Below are 19,565 nucleotides of genomic sequence, written 5' to 3'. Positions count from 1 at the left end.
GTACCCACACACCTACCCTCCACCCCACCCACCCCAAAATAAACCAAGGAAACCCAAAACATCATTATCATATAGGGCTTTCATTCTGATCCTAAAATGCCCTCTTTAGAAAACATTTTGTGTCGCCCTGAAAACACATCGATCGGTTTGGTTTACAAACTGACGGTGTTGAAACACCCGAATTGAGATCGCAAAAGATAACGGCTGCTGGCAAATCTCTCGGATATCACAAGTACGCATAGTATATGAAAAATAATAACTATCAAAAGGTAGGAAAATTCACAACTCAGCAAAATAGCACACAAAATAAACTAACGAGTCGAGCATGCCAACAGGCGATATACGAATATAATCCAAGGAAAGAAAATTACTGATCATTAGTTAAATTATACAGTAACAAGAACATCGACAACAATTAAGAATAAAGATTGGAATTTTATGAAATGTATTGGTTAAATTTAATGGCATCAGCACTATCATACTTCAAAATTTCATTCACAAATTTTATCAAATATAAAACTTAAAATGCTAATGAAATGGGGTCATCTGAGTTAGGGTTAATTAGAAATGACTGTCAACTACGTGGGTGATTAAATTGGGAAGCATCACGGCAGGCAAAGGGAAAAGAGGACACAACAGGCAAAGGGAAAAGAGGACACATCAGGCAAAGGGAAAAGAGGACAAGTGACAGAAATAAAGACGAAAGAAGACCAGGAACAGACGTAGCAATAATAAAGAATAACAGGAAAAGAAACACAACAGTAGGACAAAGAAACAAAGCGAACGTAGCATATATAAAGACGATCAGGAGAAACAATGGAAATGCAGTACTAAAGAAATTAAAGAAGAGAAAGAAAATAACAATGAAGTAAGACAGAGCAGGGGAACACAAAAATCTTATAGCACACTGCCAGTATAGAACACGCAGCACATATACATCTATAAATGACATACACCACAGTACCCACACACCTACCCTCCACCCCACCCACCCCAAAATAAACCAAGGAAACCCAAAACATCATTATCATATAGGGCTTTCATTCTGATCCTAAAATGCCCTCTTTAGAAAACATTTTGTGTCGCCCTGAAAACACATCGATCGGTTTGGTTTACAAACTGACGGTGTTGAAACACCCGAATTGAGATCGCAAAAGATAACGGCTGCTGGCAAATCTCTCGGATATCACAAGTACGCATAGTATATGAAAAATAATAACTATCAAAAGGTAGGAAAATTCACAACTCAGCAAAATAGCACACAAAATAAACTAACGAGTCGAGCATGCCAACAGGCGATATACGAATATAATCCAAGGAAAGAAAATTACTGATCATTAGTTAAATTATACAGTAACAAGAACATCGACAACAATTAAGAATAAAGATTGGAATTTTATGAAATGTATTGGTTAAATTTAATGGCATCAGCACTATCATACTTCAAAATTTCATTCACAAATTTTATCAAATATAAAACTTAAAATGCTAATGAAATGGGGTCATCTGAGTTAGGGTTAATTAGAAATGACTGTCAACTACGTGGGTGATTAAATTGGGAAGCAGTTTATTGAAATATGTGTTATATATTGTGCCCACCGAGAAGTCAACTTTCGCATTAAGCAGTTTCGCCTGTGCATTGAAGCCTCAGTGACGCCGTCACGTGCAAAACGTCGTATATGTCAGATCATCATAATAACACTGAATATTGACCCTAAACATCGTTGGATTCCATTACAATCAGATAATATCGACGTTTTTCATTACATCATGAGCCGTGTAATTTCTCACTTGAATTGAGAAACGCTACCATTTTCTTTTCACGTGTGCACGAATTAATCCGGCGAGTTGCGTGAGTCAGCCGATTTCATTCCGAAGCTGGAACACAAGATTTGATGACGTCACTGTTGTAAACATAAGAAGACACCACCACGCTATGTTGGACACGCGCGAATGTTGCTGTTATTAGAATATCCACTAGCGAATTTGTTGAATGTATCACATCACTACTTTTGAAGAACGCAATGACGAGCGACTTCGGTTGCTGAAAGGAGACGTATCTCTTAATTCTAAACTGAATTTGTCGTTTAAACCTAGCATTTTGATTATTTCAAAGAACGGTTATTAATTATGAAAATACTCTGACGTGTACCGTTATTTTTAACTGTACGTGTTTTCATTCTGCCTAGAACGCCTTCCACTAATGCCAATCCTAACACAATAAGAACTATTTTAACTATGATAATGTGAAATACTTCATTGGAAAAAAAGGAAAACGAGAACTATATTGAAACTGGATCGAGACTTGTGTAATTTAATGCATTTCGTATCATTATGAGAATTGTTTCCTTTTGATGTTAATTCATTTCATATGTATTTGTTTTATTCTAGTTATAGTAACAGTAAGGTCCCTTGTAACTGTCTACAATAATAATTCCTGTATGATATATCAATCTGAGGCCCAGTTTGTGTACTTTTGTTCAGACTTGATAGAGACCACCATAAGATACATACAGTGGAGTATCGCGCTGAATTTTAATACCAATTAGCATTTCATTCTGCTATATTTATTCACCCTTTATTTGACCAGCAAAGTTTTCTGTTAGGACCAACTGCTAGTCTCTGATGTGTTTAAAATGTTTCGAAATCACTTTTCTATTTGTCTTGTATATTTCGCAAATATAGCTAAAACCAATAAATCCGAGTTTACCAAACGTGACCATGCAGCTATTTACCTCAACCGCAATACTTAATTTGCACAGTTGGAATACTTCGTTTACATAGTTGGAATACTTCGTTTACATAGTTGGAATACTTCGTTTACGTAGCATAATGAATATTTACATGCTAGTCAGATGTGAACAATGTATAATATCGGAAACTCTATGGGTGCTAATACATAATGCTTACACTCAAGAATGTGGAGAACTTTCTTTATACTATATTAGGTCACGATGATGGGAATTAGCCAATCCCTGACAAGCATATAAATTCTGCTTGTTTATCAAGACACATTCATTCGATCTTTCGACAAAAGAAAATGAAACTTAATAAATACCGTTGACTTTGAAATGCTTCAAAACGAACTTCTCTTAAAATTGAATTATATCGTCAAATTAAAAATGTCACAAGTTTTCAAATAATCACTGCAATATTTAATTTATTATAGTTATTAGGATCAGACAGACATACTTATAGATAGACAGATAGACAGACAGACAGACAGACAGACAGATAGACAGACAGACAGACAGATAGATAGATAGATAGATAGATAGATAGATAGGTAGAGAGATAGTTTGTATATGACGACACTACGATAAGCATAGCGTTAGATACTACTTTTCAGAGCATACCAAGAATATTTTGCAAACGCAAACACTGCATACAAGCATTGGTCACACATTGCAAAACGGGGAACAGTCGCGTTAAATCTTGCCAAACCCAGCCTTGTAGACAGCCTTTTAGGCAGCCAATACTATAGGCGGCCTCTTTTTGGAAGCATAGCTGCATCTAGGTATAGCTACTGCCTCTGATTGCAACAGGAGAGCAAACAATATGCACAAAGCAGCCTCGCTTTCTGCAAACCTAATTCAGGAAATTCTTGCAGCCAGAGGCAAAATCAGGTACAAGCGGTGGCTAGGCAATTAAAAATTGGGCTCCCAAGACGGACAACGAAGATTGATTAGCATATGCGGAAGTATCCACGAAGAATTGCAGGTGGAAATAGAAGGGACTCAGCGGGTTGGTCAGGAGTTGGCAGAGCAAACAAGCAACTCAAGTCCCTCTGTTTATGTAGCTCTAGTATAGGATGTGGTCAGGAGTTCCGCCATAAAATAGAATACATACAGAAAATGCTCGAGCGATCACCACCCCCGTCATACGCCCCGCAAACCATCGCTAGAACAGGCGAGATGTAGGATACTTGAAAAATGCTAGAAAAGCTGGAATAGATGATACAGATCCGTCTAGATGGAAACTGCCTTCATGCCATGGCGGGCAAAAACAGGTAGGAAGACCTAGAACCCGTTTTGGCGCAATATCCATAAATATAGCTCGACTTGCAAAAGCCGGCCAGTTGTAACTTATAGCCGCCGGAACGGCCACTACCAGGATACACAGAGTGCGAAGAAAGAAAGAAAAAACGTATTGACTACGAAACCAACACAGTACTGTTGCAAGTACTGCTCTGATACCGTTGAAATACCACTTCGATCAAACGAACCACGCTAGGTTTTCCGATGCAGAATGAGGTATATTAGTACTCTCAGCAAACGCAAGCTGCTAATAAAATGAGTTATACGAAATACAGAGTCTCCGCGGAAAAAATCTGCAGAGGATGCAATAATGAAATGTGTCAGTGGAACGACATGCCACTACAAAATATGGCCTCGTTATCACAGCCTGCAGGCGATTTAAAGAACGACAAAACAGTGTCTAGGCCTCACACGTCTCTTTTGTGACTGCACCTATGGGTCTTCACTCATGCCCCAGCGTTCTTTAGGAGTCCTTCACTCCAAATCCGGCCTTGGTAGTAGTCGTATTAGTAAAAAATGTAGTAGTAGTAGTAGTAGTAACAAGAGAGTTGTGCCTTTGTTGCTGCTAAGTTTGTTGTTGTTGATAATGCTGATGTTGTTATTCTAAATACAGTAAACAAGGTTATTAATATCTTCATACAGCATTATGTTGTAGTGAAATAAATGGCTTATATGATGCAGGATGCAGAGTGATCGCCAGGCCTTGAATCCAAAATAATTTCGAGTATGAGACTTAGAACTGACGTAAATTTAGAATCCCTACGGCAAATGTTCGAACGTATCAAGCCATATATATCCCCGTTCAAAGTGGCAATATCAGGCCATGCATATCCCCATTCAAAGTGGCAATATCAGGCCATGCATATCCCCATTCCAAGTGGCAGTATCAAGCCATGCATATCCCCATTCAAAGTGGCAATATCAGGCCATGCATATCCCCATTAAAAGTGGCAATATCAGATCATGCATATCCCCGTTCAAAGTGGCAATATCAAGCCATGCATATCCCCTTTCAAAGTGGCAATATCAAGCCATGCATATCCCCATTCAAAGTGGCAATATCTAGTTCAATGAAAAAGTATAAAGTAACGCACTTCTTCCTCACCATTTTTACCAGCAACTTCTTTTTGACCCCATAATTTCTCATTTTCAGGGAGCGAAGATTTTATTTGATTAGACGAGGCTCCTTCTGATAAAATGAAAATGTAACGCTGACTTTATCAATATGCGGCCGTAGAACAATCAAGTAAACTCTGAGTTGAAAGATGAAAGGAAACGAAAAACAGAATTATGTTAAATCTATATTGAACACATTTTTTACTCCTCAAAGTCAAAGCTCCTTAAATTTCCTGCCTCATAATAAGATCTGCCGATGTTACTACTACTATTACTACTACTGCTACTACTACTACTAGCAATAGGTACGATAGAGACAGCAATATCAAAGTTATCAAGAACATCAGCCTCATTAGCAGTGTAAATAGCACCTATCTTAATAGGACGGATAACACTTTTTGACTGATGGATCAGAGATTCCTATCGTCGTGGCATGATCTTTTTGTCAATATTACCACAGTAATCTGTGTTTATAGAGTTTTATCGTCCCGTACAAATTTCACGACCAAATTAGGATCGCATTGATGAGAATAGATTTATGGCAGTTAATTATCCGACAGCTGCATAGATGTAATCATTTCCCTTTTCGTACATTGTACTAATAAATATCGCAGAAAGCTTCGGGTTAAATTGCGAAATTACGTACAATTAATGGAAACTTTTTTGTACTGTAAGGTTGATATTTATGATGATCAAGCTGAATGTATACCTCGGAAATGTGCATTGAGATTCCTGATCTAAATATTTACATAAATTACTGTATAATTTAGCAGCTTAAAAGTCGGAAAATGGAGCACTTACTTATGCCTAATTTACTCACTTAAAGTCAGATCAATATTTGGTTATTGTTTTGTTCGGTTGGTTTTGTTCTTGGAAAAACTTTGAGGTCTTTCTTATTTATTGAAGAACCTAAAAAGACAAAACCACTCATAAAATTTGAAGACTGACAAGCTAGTCATGATATTTACACGTAGAAAACAAGACTTTTTTGGACGCAATGGTTCTTTATTTAAAACATATATAATAGATGCGTTTGATATTTAATATGAATCACTTTATTGGGAATTTCGATCAGTTCCTAAAGCTTTACATGAACATACAACGTGATTTTAATTTCTATATTTCTTAATAAATGCATTTTGAACTTTTATGCTAAATTTGAGTGCTATTGAATAGAATAATATAACGCTAATATGTAATGTAAATCCTGTCACCAAGTTGCTTGGCAAGCTACTGCATGTTTTGTTACAGGTGACTGTGAGTCTGTATTAATGATAATGAACTACCCAGTCCACTGCCTCAACCATCCACCTCTCTCTGTCTCTCTCTCTCTCTCTCTCTCTCTCTCTCTCTCTCTCTCTCTCTCGTAGCTAAACCCAATTCCCTGAGACTTTCATTACATCACTTTTTGTCCCTTTGCTTCGAATGTAGCTCACGATAATTGAATTGTTATGATTCCGATGTGTGAATACTTGTCATATGTCCGAAGTTTGAATCCTGGTCATATGTCCGAAATGAAAATCATTGTCATATGTCCGAAGAGTGAATCCTGGTCCTCTGATAGTAGTGTAAATCCTTGTAAAATGTTAGAAGTGTGAATCCTTGTCATACGAAATAAGTGTGAATCATAGGCTAGTTCCAAAAGAGTTACTTTCTAACGAAATGACTTTTTAGAAGAAAAAAAAGATCTTGGTTTTAATTTCTGATTTTTTTAGTAGAGTTCCTTCCTGAATAAAAAGACCATTATTATGCAACAAATAATGCACATTAGAGGGGTATTTGAAAAGTCCTGAATGTTTTTTTTAGAAACTTTTTTGTTTATTTGAATTTGTCAATAAATGTAATGGCGGTCGATAGCCAAAGTAACGTTTCAAAAATGATCTGCCCTATGCACAGCGGAAGATTTGTATATTATCGTAAGCATTAATTCGTCAGCTCCTTCTAATATATTGCAGACCCCGTTGAAGATCAAAAGCTTTGTACACGATGGGTCACGTATTTCTTGACGGTTGATCAAAAATAGACTCTAACTTCATGTTTACTAGAGACAAGAAAACACAAATATTTTATCTGTGTAATATTATATAAGGATGATTAAGAGATGTACTTAATTGATTGAACTCACAACCATTTGAATCGCTATTATTTAGTTCTGATTTATTGTTATGCTTTGTTTGTAATTGTATGCATAATTTCTGTAAAACATTTGGTACCGGCATCGAGATCCTTAATGTTATATTTTCTTTCCTGTTACCGTTGGGGAGACATTGCTACGAAGCTTATGCTTTCTACTGAATCCCCCAAATCATATGTTTTAACTGTATTTTACAAAGTTTCTCAAATAAATATGGTTCAAAATATATATAAAAAATAGACTCGGATTGAAATTGCCAAAAGCTGCTCGCCGAATAAGAAAAGAGTGACCAGAGATGTAAGACGTGATGAAACATAGATTTGCTTTCTTTAACCCGACACAGTAGAAAATAATAAAGTCTGGATTGGAGAAAAGGAACATAATCCATGAATCAATCGACGTAATGGGACTGTCAAGAGAATTTTATAAGCATTATTTTTAAATATAAATGGCCTTGTCGCCCTCGTACTTCTGCCTGACTCAGTATGCCTCCAAATAATAATACCTGTGAGAAAGTGTGCAAAGGTGCATTGGGGGTGGGGTACTTTGAGAAGATGCATTGATGTAATGTTTATTAATAACAAACTTTGTTTTACAGCGCACTAATATTCCGAATTTGTTTTAACAGATCATTGCATATTCTCACTATCTTGTAAACTGAAATGAACTATACGATTACGCTCATAAATACAGCATGGGTTTTGTGATGCTTTCGACTATTTTAATTGTCAATCGATGTTGTTGTTGTTGTTGTAGGGTTTAACGCCATTTTTCAGCACAAGATAGGCTATACATGGCGGCCAGTATTAATGGTGGAGGAAGAACCCAGAAAAAGCCCGGAAAGAACCACCGACCCACGAGAAGCTACTGGCAAGCTTTCTCACATAACCACATTAGCCGAATCCGAGACTCGAACCGACGCAGACAGAGGTGAGATGGCAGTAATCCGTAACGGTGAGCGCTTTAGACCACTCGGCCACTCGGGGCCCCGTCAATCGATATAACACTTACTGAGGGCGCTAATTTTATTTTCTGTGGTAATATATTTATGTAGAAAAAGCATGACGATTAAGACCCTTTTGAAAAACTTTTAAAGAAACAAAACAACTGCCAAGATTCCAAATTTAGTGCTTACAGGATTTCATGAAGGCGCACTTTATTGTGTGACTATTTTCGTGAGTACATTGTTTGATTATGCACAAGTTTTAAATTGCTTTGTTCTGTGGGCGTTTCATCATGCATGAGCACCATTCATCGATAACTATGGAGACCAAATTAGAAGCGAACTTGAAGTATTACCCAACACTGATCCAAAACTACATTTTAATTAAGAAATAGTCACAGATCTGATCATATTTAGCACTTCAGAGCTGCATTACATTTGATGTGTTGTGGCACCTAATAGAATGCAACCCAAACTCTACCTGTCTGTCTGTCTATCTATCTATCTATCTATCTAACTATCTATGATTTATACATAATTATTCCCTCGTTTCCTTACCGAAACGCTCATCACACTATCGTGGCACGTGCGAAGATATATATATATCTATATAGAGCAATAAAGCACTCATAAAAATGAAACTTTCACCTTCCATAGATCTATGAAGTGAGCAGCAGGCAAACTGAGAATGCAAACGTTTCATTTAAATGCCCATACTAGATCTTCAGTGCTTTGATGACGGCAACAAAAACACTGGAATCCTTTCCTTGTTCTGAATATCGTTTATGCCCAGTAGCCAGTGTGATAAAATAATATGTGATATAGAATCCACGTAAACAGTAGCATTTCGATTGATAAATTACACTGTAATGGCTTATTTGATTAAATTATTTATCAGAAATGATCTCTTCTAAAATAACATTTATTTTTCCAATCGACAAGATTAGCAGTCACGGGCAATTGAAGGTAATGCGTGTTTCGCATGATATGTATCTCGAAGATGGAAAGAGAATATTAGGGTGTATTCCTTGCATAATGTATTAAAGACAATGGTAGACTAAGGTGTATTCCTTGCATAATGTATTCAAGACAATGGTAGGCTAGGGTGTATTCCTTGCATAATGTATTCAAGACAATGGTAGGCTAGGGTGTATTCCTTGCATAATGTATTCAAGACAATGGTAGGCTAGGGTTTATTCCTTGCATAATGTATTCAAGACAATGGTAGACTAGGGTGTATTCCTTGCATAATGTATTCAAGACAATGGTAGACTAGGGTGTATTCCTTGCATAATGTATTCAAGACAATGGTAGACTAGGGTGTATTCCTTGCATAATGTATTCAAGACAATGGTAGACTAGGGTGTATTCCTTGCATAATGTATTCAAGACAATGGTAGACTAGGGTGTATTCCTTGCACAATGTATTCAAGACAATGGTAGACTAGGGTGTATTCCTTGCACAATGTATTCAAGACAATGGTAGACTACAACTGGCATAACTACCTACGTTTCTTTTTTATGGGGCACAAATGGTCCAAGTTTGACAGAAAGACATTTTAGACATTTGTTGTGCATTCTCCCGAGAGAACATCATCAACTATGTATATCAACGTTTAGGTTTGTTGCAGAAATTGATTCTGACACATTTGGTACATACAATAAGCTGGAATCTATTGCTAATACAAGATTATAATTAATACAAGCGACAAATGCTAAAAATATGCATACATACATCCCACATACTTATCCGTGAATGCATATATACATAAATACAATCATCTACTTAATAATAATAATAATAATAATAGTGTTTATTTGTAATGCAACCACTGGCCCATGATACATATCCATACATAATGCGGTACAAAAATGTGCTTTAGTATATAACAGAAAAAACTTCGTATGCGTTGGAAAAATTATATACTCAAGCAATCAGTCATTATATAGCGTTGCTATATGGTTGAAATATAAATGTATATTACATACTATAGTTAAAAGATAACCCTAATGCCTGCATGGAGCAAACAGACGTTTTCTGGTTTTGATCTCGTGTCTATGTTGCAGGATTTAATTGTAAAACGGATTATCTAACCTTTAAGGTTTTTAAAGTAAACATTACTAAATTAGTCATCAGAATTTTTCTTGTATCATTTTGAATATTTTCTTCGTAATTCTCCATATAGCGGGCAAACAGTAATAAAATGGGATTCATTTCAATATTAACATCATAATTTGGATACAATCTTTCTTCGTAACAAAAATGTTCATATCTTCCTGTGTTAATTTTGATTGGCTAGATCAGCACTAGGCAAAGTGATTATTTTACAAAAATCACTATATCCGAACAATTCTATATATCTTTGATAAGTGAATTATATCCTCAATGACCTACAGAAATACAGTCTTTCCATTGACATACTCTCATCCTGCAGCTTTTGCCTACAAATATTTTCCTATCTCTGACTACTCTAAGAAATGTGTTTTCATCGTTTATGCCAAGTCCATACGAAAATAGAAGCTTCTGACATTGTTAGTCAAGCAATCTATTATCACCTCACCACAATCCTCCAACTGTTGCTGTAAATGTTAACGTTGTTCAGAATATCCGTCTTCTGGCATTTTTATAATTCTATGCAAACACATCAACATACGATTATATCTTATACTCTGCATATTAATTCTTCCGAATTCATTATATACGAATGCATTTGGAGTAGACATTTTGGACGTATCAAGAATATATTTACAAAATGACATGAAATTGTTCAATATCATTGGATTCATAAAAGCCCAAACCTTAGCACCATATTCAAACAGACGAAGCGATCCAGTTACGGGTAACTTGTCAATTTGAAAGACTTTGTTTCAATATATGCATAGCCTTCAGCGACTGCAACTAAAGAGTTTTCTGGCACATACGCAAAGTTCTTTTAAAGAAAATATGCATCCAAGTCTTACGTGTTCAGGCTCGAATAAGCAGTAACACAAGAAAGAGTGAAAACAACAAGCTTTAAAAAATATAATAATTCATTTTCCTGGAAACAAATCTGTAAAAATGAAAAAAATATGAACTTACGGTTTTTACGAATCAAATCAAAAAATAAACCAAGAATAATCCACGAATAAAATTGTATAAGTCCTAATAATAAAATGTTCTAATGATTTCAAGTCCCGACATACATACATGCATACATACATACATACATACATACATACATACATACATACATACTTTGTAGATAATTTCTCAGTACATTTTGTCGTATTCAGCGTGACACGTAATCATTAAAACTGACGTATGAGCTAGGCTCGCAATAACATTGAAATTTAAAAATGTGATTGCTTTAAGAAGCAACGATGAATACAGAGCTCTCATCGTCTTTGCAACAGGCAATTATTTGGTACGGATCCGGTTGGAATTCACCTGTCTCTTGAATGAGTGACTGATGTACAAATGTAATTAATCGTGCATATTAATATACGCTCTAAATACGACGTATACACTAAGTATATGCCATTTTAAATGAAATCTCACTCGAAAAATGCAACAACAACAACAAAAACCATATATCCTACAACGACTGAAGGGGGTGAGGGCGCTGATTGGGAAAATATTGATCTAGTGATCATTTCAAGTTTACTAGACTTAAACAAACATATGGGTTAAGCGTGTAATGGTTTCGCCGTGTTATCTGCGTCGCATTATCGGGTAGTGGATTTTACGTAGTTAGCCTCGTTCTCGATACTTATTTTTACTTTTTATTTCTAAAGGTAGGAATAGCTTAGTGTTAGTTTAAAAATCTAAATGTGTCCTATTTACAGATTTGTTGTACAATTTCTTATAAAACAATTTATTATTTTCTGGACAATAAAGTAAATGTCTCAATATATGTATAGGAACACGAACGACGTCTTAATGTCTGAATTGTGCATTCTGATGAAATAAAAAACGATCATGTGTTAAAAGTTAAAATAGTTTAGATAATATTAAACTGCAGCGTCCATACCAGATGAAAACGTTACGATACACTTTTTTCCCAAGCAATGGAACCAATAAATTTTCCAGTTATTTCATCGTGTCCGTCGATGCGATTACCTGTAAATAAATAAATAAATATTTCATGTCACGGTCCTGGCTGGATATTTTATCTCGTAAAATATGGTGGAAGAACTCCACAATCTCAATTTCTTCCCAGAAGTAAATTTATATATACTAGAAATGATAATTCCTCTTCCTGTTGATTGCAAATACAATTCCATGATAATATAAATTGATATTGTTCCTTGAATACTGTGTATGGGGTTACATTAAACATGCAGTTACATGTTTTATAGTATAGCTAGCTATCCAGTCCTCTTTTCAGTTTCATATTCGTTCATAATCTTGCTAACAAATATGCTTAAAATTTTCGCTAAAACTTAATTCTTATTTGTCATTGAATGTTGATATTTCAAACTATTAGTTCGCATGTAATAATATTACTCAATCAGATTCAGTCTATCCTCCCTGAAGAATTCACACTCAAAGAGCTAACAGAATTCATCACCCAAAATATTATTTTGATATTTTGTACATTGTTTTCATATAGAATTTTAGTACTTTGAAAAGTTTAGAAAGTAATTTATGGTTTGTCATCCTAAATTTCATGATTGGTAAATACTCTTTTTAGAGAATTTCAAAAAATGTTCGTCCAATTGGATATTAGCTTTATGAAGTATATTTTTTATTTGGACGGTTTTTCTAGAAACAGATAACAAATGGTGTTTGAATTAACCACAATGCACGGTTTTAATACAATACCTCATAATATTATCGTTATCATTTGTATTATTTAACCATACATCATTCATGACCGCTCCAGTGGCCCAGTGGTTAGAGCGTTAGTCTCGAAAGCGGGAGGTCGTGGGTTTGATCCTCGGCCGAGTCATAGCAAAGACTTATAAACAGTGGTACTAACAGCGTACTCGCTTGACACTCATCACCAAGAGCTTACTATTAGGACTGGTCGGCCTGCTGTCATGATAATGTGACTGGATGGGACATCATGCTACATGTCTGAGGCATGATGCCCCAGTGCTAAACATCACTATAAACTGCCACTCTGCAGACATCGTAGCGATATGACTGAAAAACTGTTACATCTACGTTTAAAATCCAAATCACACACACACACACACACACACACACACACACACACTTACATCATTCATCCTACCTTTTGAAGAACTATTGTTATATGTGTTGTCAATTTGTGCTCAAAATGTCACACGCTTCAAAAGATTCCTTTATCCACGAACGTTATTGTTGATTGCATAGTCCCTGGAAGTGAGAGCCGGCGCAGTGTCCCATTCAAGGACGATAAATCAGTTTCATAACTCGTACACGCGCAAAGCGAGAAACCGCGGTCACCTGATTCTGACTCGGTGAATTTATTTCTGTCGGGTATACTAATACCTTTATGCATGCGTACAGTTTTAGTCAGCAGAAATTTAATTCGGGCTCTCGATCAAATTAGAAGCAAAATGACTATAATTGTCTTAAGTACTTGATAGCCTGAAAACGATGCATACTAATTTGGGGATTTTGTGTGGCTGATGCAAAAACGAAGTTGAACATATTAGTCAGTTTTCACGGGTCCACTTCGTTATCAAAAGTTTTAGTATTTATCTGTAATTTTCAAACTACTTTATTACTTTCAAAACCAATTAAATTAACACGGGATTAGCATCATAAGTCATAATAAGCATTATACAATACTGTTCAAACATTACGTTTTAATTCTGTATCTGCCTTGTTTAAAAGAAATTAAATAACTTAGATCTTCCCATTTGAAGTAAACTAAACGGTGCCAACCGATGAATGAGCTAAACATATGTACCTCATGGATATTACACGCGTCTGTGAAGTAATAGATAATGTACTCTTCCTGCCTTAGGTCTGTGAGATTCAAGAATTATCCGATAACTCATGTACACGTGTGTCTTGATCAGACTCTGAATTTAATCTAATTGATATCTGGTTGCCACGTGAACACGTGCGTATCATTATTGGAAAACGTGCAGGATACATCAAGCAATAGTTGTAAAACCAACCTTGGAAACTAAACAATTTGACGTTCGTTAATGAATCGAATCAACAGCACGTAAATTGATTGTTTAAACGTTAGCATACACTGTTCTTTGCGCAATAGTAGATTTGGTTCACTGGACAAGGCAGGAAAAACTAAGCACGTAATAAGTCTTCATTGCACAATCGGTGTGATCAACAACTGAACTATATTTCTTCATCGTTTCCAAAATTTGTTCACACAATGGAAATATAAAATACCATATCTTCAATACATAAATCCATTCCAGAACTGTAAAAACTGTTAACATAGAGAGCTACACCTATGTTTTTTTTTACATACATAGTTTAGTATCTACCTACAATTATTCTCTGAAAAAGAAGGGGAAAAAAAATGGGGAAAATAAATAGAAATCAAATTAGAAACAACATTGATCTAGAAAGGTGTCCATTGGACACAGATGCCCCTCTTATTGAATGATTGGCGCAAGTAAAGAAATAACTGCAATAACTGTGGCCGACTATATACGTAGGCCTATACAGTATCGACATGTAGATGAGTTTGTAAAATGAATTTTTTTTTTACATAAAAATTCAGCAAAACTGTACGAAAATAATTGGCGCCTGACAACAGAACTTGTTGTTTCGACGTCATTGACCTCTACCATGTTTTAAGGCAGTTCAGCAGAAGTTGTTGCATTCGTTACCCGCACCAAAATTTCCATATCGTGTTATACATATATATATATATATATATATATATATATATATATATATATATATATATATATATATATATATATAACCCTTAAAAGGGATATAACTCTAGAAAGAAAGAAAGAGAAAAATAAAAACCGCATACGAGCATGACAACATAAGCATATGCCTTATGTCAATAATGTTTGCTAAATTTCTGGACAGTGTATCAAAATATGTGGGACGCACTCGTTCATACTGAAATGATCATATGTAGTATTTATAGCCAACACAGAAAGGGGCATAACTCTGGAGTAACGTACCAAAGTGTGCACACACAAAGATATGGGCTTCTTGGTGCTATTTCAATAATGTCTGTCAAGTTTCAAGGTAATTGATCATACGCTCTGCAGTTTGTTGCACACGCGCAGGATTTATCATGTGTTTTATTTGTGTTTTAAAACTACTGGAATATCAACGTTTGACATGACCTTTCAAACAGATTGTTATTAAATTTAGAGAAATAAATATGCCTGTTGTCGGGCAAACGTTGTTACAAGTACAGTTCTGTGTAAATGTTAAACTATAAAAGGGCAAACTACTTGCAAAATTTTATACACGTCTATTATTACAAAGATCAAGCAATATAGCACTGAACAACATAACAGTCATTTGATAAATACTGTTATATTTAATTTTTGTGGTTTGTTTAAGAAAAATAAACAACTAAACAAATATAGATTTTGTGAAACAATTACATAAAGTGTTGTCCATATAATTGTATTTGAACTTCATTCAGTGAACCTTTATAAAGGATCGGTAACTTCAAACCAAAACTGCTAATATTTTCCGGGTAATTAAATAAGTCTTTTGTAGTTTTGTGTCGTGACATTAGCTTCTCCGTGTCCAGTGCATTTGATCGTGACTGACACCAACATTGTTGGTTACTTTCAATGCAATGGATCGTATTATGTATTCTACACATACATTTCCAGTCCTGGATCATTATTAGGGGACTACATATAAATGGAACGCAATTAATGTATTTCACCTGAGTAATCACTCCTGATGTGTTTGTACATGTTAAGATCATTAAATAACTATCAGTTTCTCTTAACATTAAAAAGGTTACAGTTTTGGAACAATGCACCAGAGAATAACAACAGGACGATATGAACATTATAATTTCATGTCAATAATACCAGACAAGTTTCAGCAAAGCCCATGGAGAGATGCGGGAGTAGTTGCTATCACTCAATACGTACATATGGACAAGGCTAACCGTATATGCAGTGTTGATATTCATCGAGGGGAGGGTTATATATTTTTTTTTAAAAACGCATGGAAAGATTTACTTAAACATAACGTTTTTGATACACTCATTTCTTCTGAAATAAAAAATATTTAATTTTCCACTTAAAATTGTTTACGTATCCTTCTTACTTTTTTCCTCCCCCCTTTCTCCATTGTAGCCATTGTTTGACGGGTGTTTACGAATGTCGTATTTACTATGTTGTGTCCTAGACGTGATTTGCCCATAACGACTTCTTTCGTACGCTGCCGATATAATTTGTCAAACTCTAGGGATTACATTTTCTTAGGTTAGTTTCGCATAACTAATCGTCATTTTAAGATTAAACAAATCTCATTCACTATATTTTTAAAACAAATTAGACTGGTTAACCGTATAGCAAGACAGGTTGTTTGGTAGTTGCGAGGAGCAGGTGAAGTTGGTACCTATGCTTTTTTTACACAGTATTTAAGGTGAAAACGTATGGATGTGTTGATTTCTTGGCAAGTTATTCCTGTATAACGACGGTGCTCAAGTTGATGTGAAAACGTAATGCTACAGCATGGTCTTTTTCATGATTGAATTAGCGGGGTCTATTAAAATGATGTGGATTTTAAAATATCGTGTTGGCTTGTTAGTCATTTTGACATTCACTTTAATTTTTCTGTCTGTCTTTCATGATTTTAAAAGGGAATGTTTTCTTTAATGTCGGTATGCTGAATCAGAGGGGTGTTCTCTTTCAGGTCGGTATGCTGAATCAGAGGGGTGTTTTCTTTAATGTCGGTATGCTGAATCAGAGGGGTGTTTTCTTTCAGGTCGGTATGCTGAGTTAGAGGGGTGTTTTCTTTAATGTCGGTATGCTGAATCAGAGGGATATTTCTTTCAGGTCGGTATGCTGAATCAGAGGGGTATTTTCTTTAATGTCGGTATGCTGAATCAAAGGTGTGTTTTCTTTAATGTCGGTATGCTGAATCAGAGGGATGTTTTCTTTAATGTCGGTATGCTGAATCAGAGGGGTGTTTTCTTTAATGTCGGTATGCTGAATCAGAGGGGTGTTTTCTTTCAGGTCGGTACGCTGAATCAGAGAGGTATTTTCTTTAATGTCGGTATGCTGAATCAGAGGGATGTTTTCTTTAATGTCGGTATGCTGAATCAGAGGGGTGTTTTCTTTCAGGTCGGTATGCTGAGTTAGAGGGGTGTTTTCTTTAATGTCGGTATGCTGAATCAGAGGGATATTTCTTTCAGGTCGGTATGCTGAATCAGAGGGGTATTTTCTTTAATGTCGGTATGCTGAATCAGAGGGGTGTTTTCTTTAATGTCGGTATGCTGAATCAGAGGGATGTTTTCTTTAATGTCGGTATGCTGAATCAGAGGGGTGTTTTCTTTAATGTCGGTATGCTGAATCAGAGGGGTGTTTTCTTTCAGGTCGGTATGCTGAATCAGAGGGGTATTTTCTTTAATGTTGGTATGCTGAATCAGAGGGGTGTTTTCTTTAATGTCGGTATGCTGAATCAGAGGGATGCTTTCTTTAATGTCGGTATGCTGAATCAGAGGGGTGTTTTCTTTAATGTCGGTATGCTGAATCAGAGGGGTGTTTTCTTTCAGGTCGGTATGCTGAGTTAGAGGGGTATTTTCTTTAAAGTCGGTATGCTGAATCAGAGAGGTATTTTCTTTAATGTCGGTATGCTGAATCAGAGGGGTGTTTTCTTTCAGGTCGGTATGCTGAGTTAGAGGGATGCTTTCTTTAATGTCGGTATGCTGAATCAGAGGGGTGTTTTCTTTCAGGTCGGTAATCTGAGTTAGAGGGGTGTTTTCTTTAATGTCGGTATGCTGAATCAGAGGGGTGTTTTCTTTAATGTCGGTATGCTGAATCAGAGAGGTGTTTTCTTTCAGGTCGGTATGCTGAATCAGAGGGGTGTTTTCTTTAATATCGGTATGCTGAATCAGAGGGGTGTTTTCTTTCAGGTCGGTATGCTGAATCAGAGGGGTGTTTTCTTTCAGGTCTGTATGCTGAATCAGAGAGATGCTTTCTTTAATGTCGGTATGCTGAATCAGAGGGATGTTTTCTTTCAGGTCGGTATGCTGAATCAGAGAGGTATTTTCTTTAATGTCGGTATGCTGAATCAGAGGGATGCTTTCTTTAATGTGGGTATGCTAAATCAGAGAGATTTTCTCCTTCATGTCCATGCTTTAACATAAACGGTGTGTTCCCAAGTATTGCCATCCATTGTTGACATGTCAAGAAGGAAATATGCTCCATTATCAACCGAAGACTCCTAGAAGCCGCCATCTACGTAGTCAGGATAGATCACTTTCTGACCTATGCTCGAGAAATGGAGGTTTTTTTCCCAAATAGAAAACTGGTAAAAAGAAGATGAAGAAAGAGAAAACACAGAAGGACTCGCGGTACTAATTCAGTTTGCATAGTAAACCCATACAAACAATAGCTTTACATTTCTGTGTGCTCTTCATCAAACCTATAGATGCATCCTGGATGACATTTTTTGTGTACAGAAAACCATATGAACTAAGGCATTATCTGGATCTATGTGTGTTTGAAACACTTGTTTTCAATTCCGCTCCAAAGAGTCAGTGCTAATTTCAGTTATGAGTATTCCAAACTCAAGTCTGTTAAAGGACTGAAATTTCACCAACAAAACAACGCCTGATTATTTTTTCAATTACAGCTAAGATAAGCTCTCAAAAGATTTTTTTAAACTAAAACCCAACTTTCATTATTGACCAATCCTGGCCAACCAAACCCATATACACTCTAATTTTGTATACTCATTTTCAGAGTGGTTCCCATTTCGCAATATCATCAGTACCACGAACCCAGAAGGACGAAATACAGCAGCAGGGTCGACCTAATAGTGGGAGCGGGTCAAACAAGAGGACTGGGATGACATGGGACTGCATTTTCAGCAACAACATGATCATCAGCTGGAACAACTCCAAGTCTTTCAAGTGACGAAGTGGTAGCTGGATCCATATTGGTCACTTTTGGTTTTGTTGTCCCACCTAATTAGTATTGTGGAGATGGATGGAGACGTAGATAAGCTGCCTGCGCATCCATGCCCGTGAGGTGTAGCCAGTAATTGAAAGAATGCAAAAAGCGAAAACTACCATCTGGGGCCAATAAGAGCTCTCAGAAACAGATGCTACTCAGTCACTGCCTTAATATGTGTATATATATGTGTGTGTTTAGTTTGTATGATATACCTACATGAAATCGATAGAGAGAAGATTTATATTCTCAGAATTTCGAGTATAATATT

The sequence above is a fragment of the Sinohyriopsis cumingii genome, chromosome 16 (assembly GCF_028554795.1).
Source record: "Sinohyriopsis cumingii isolate HCF-2022 chromosome 16, ASM2855479v2, whole genome shotgun sequence".
NCBI classification, from domain to species: domain Eukaryota; kingdom Metazoa; phylum Mollusca; class Bivalvia; order Unionida; family Unionidae; genus Sinohyriopsis; species Sinohyriopsis cumingii.
This window is presented reverse-complemented; position numbering follows the sequence as displayed.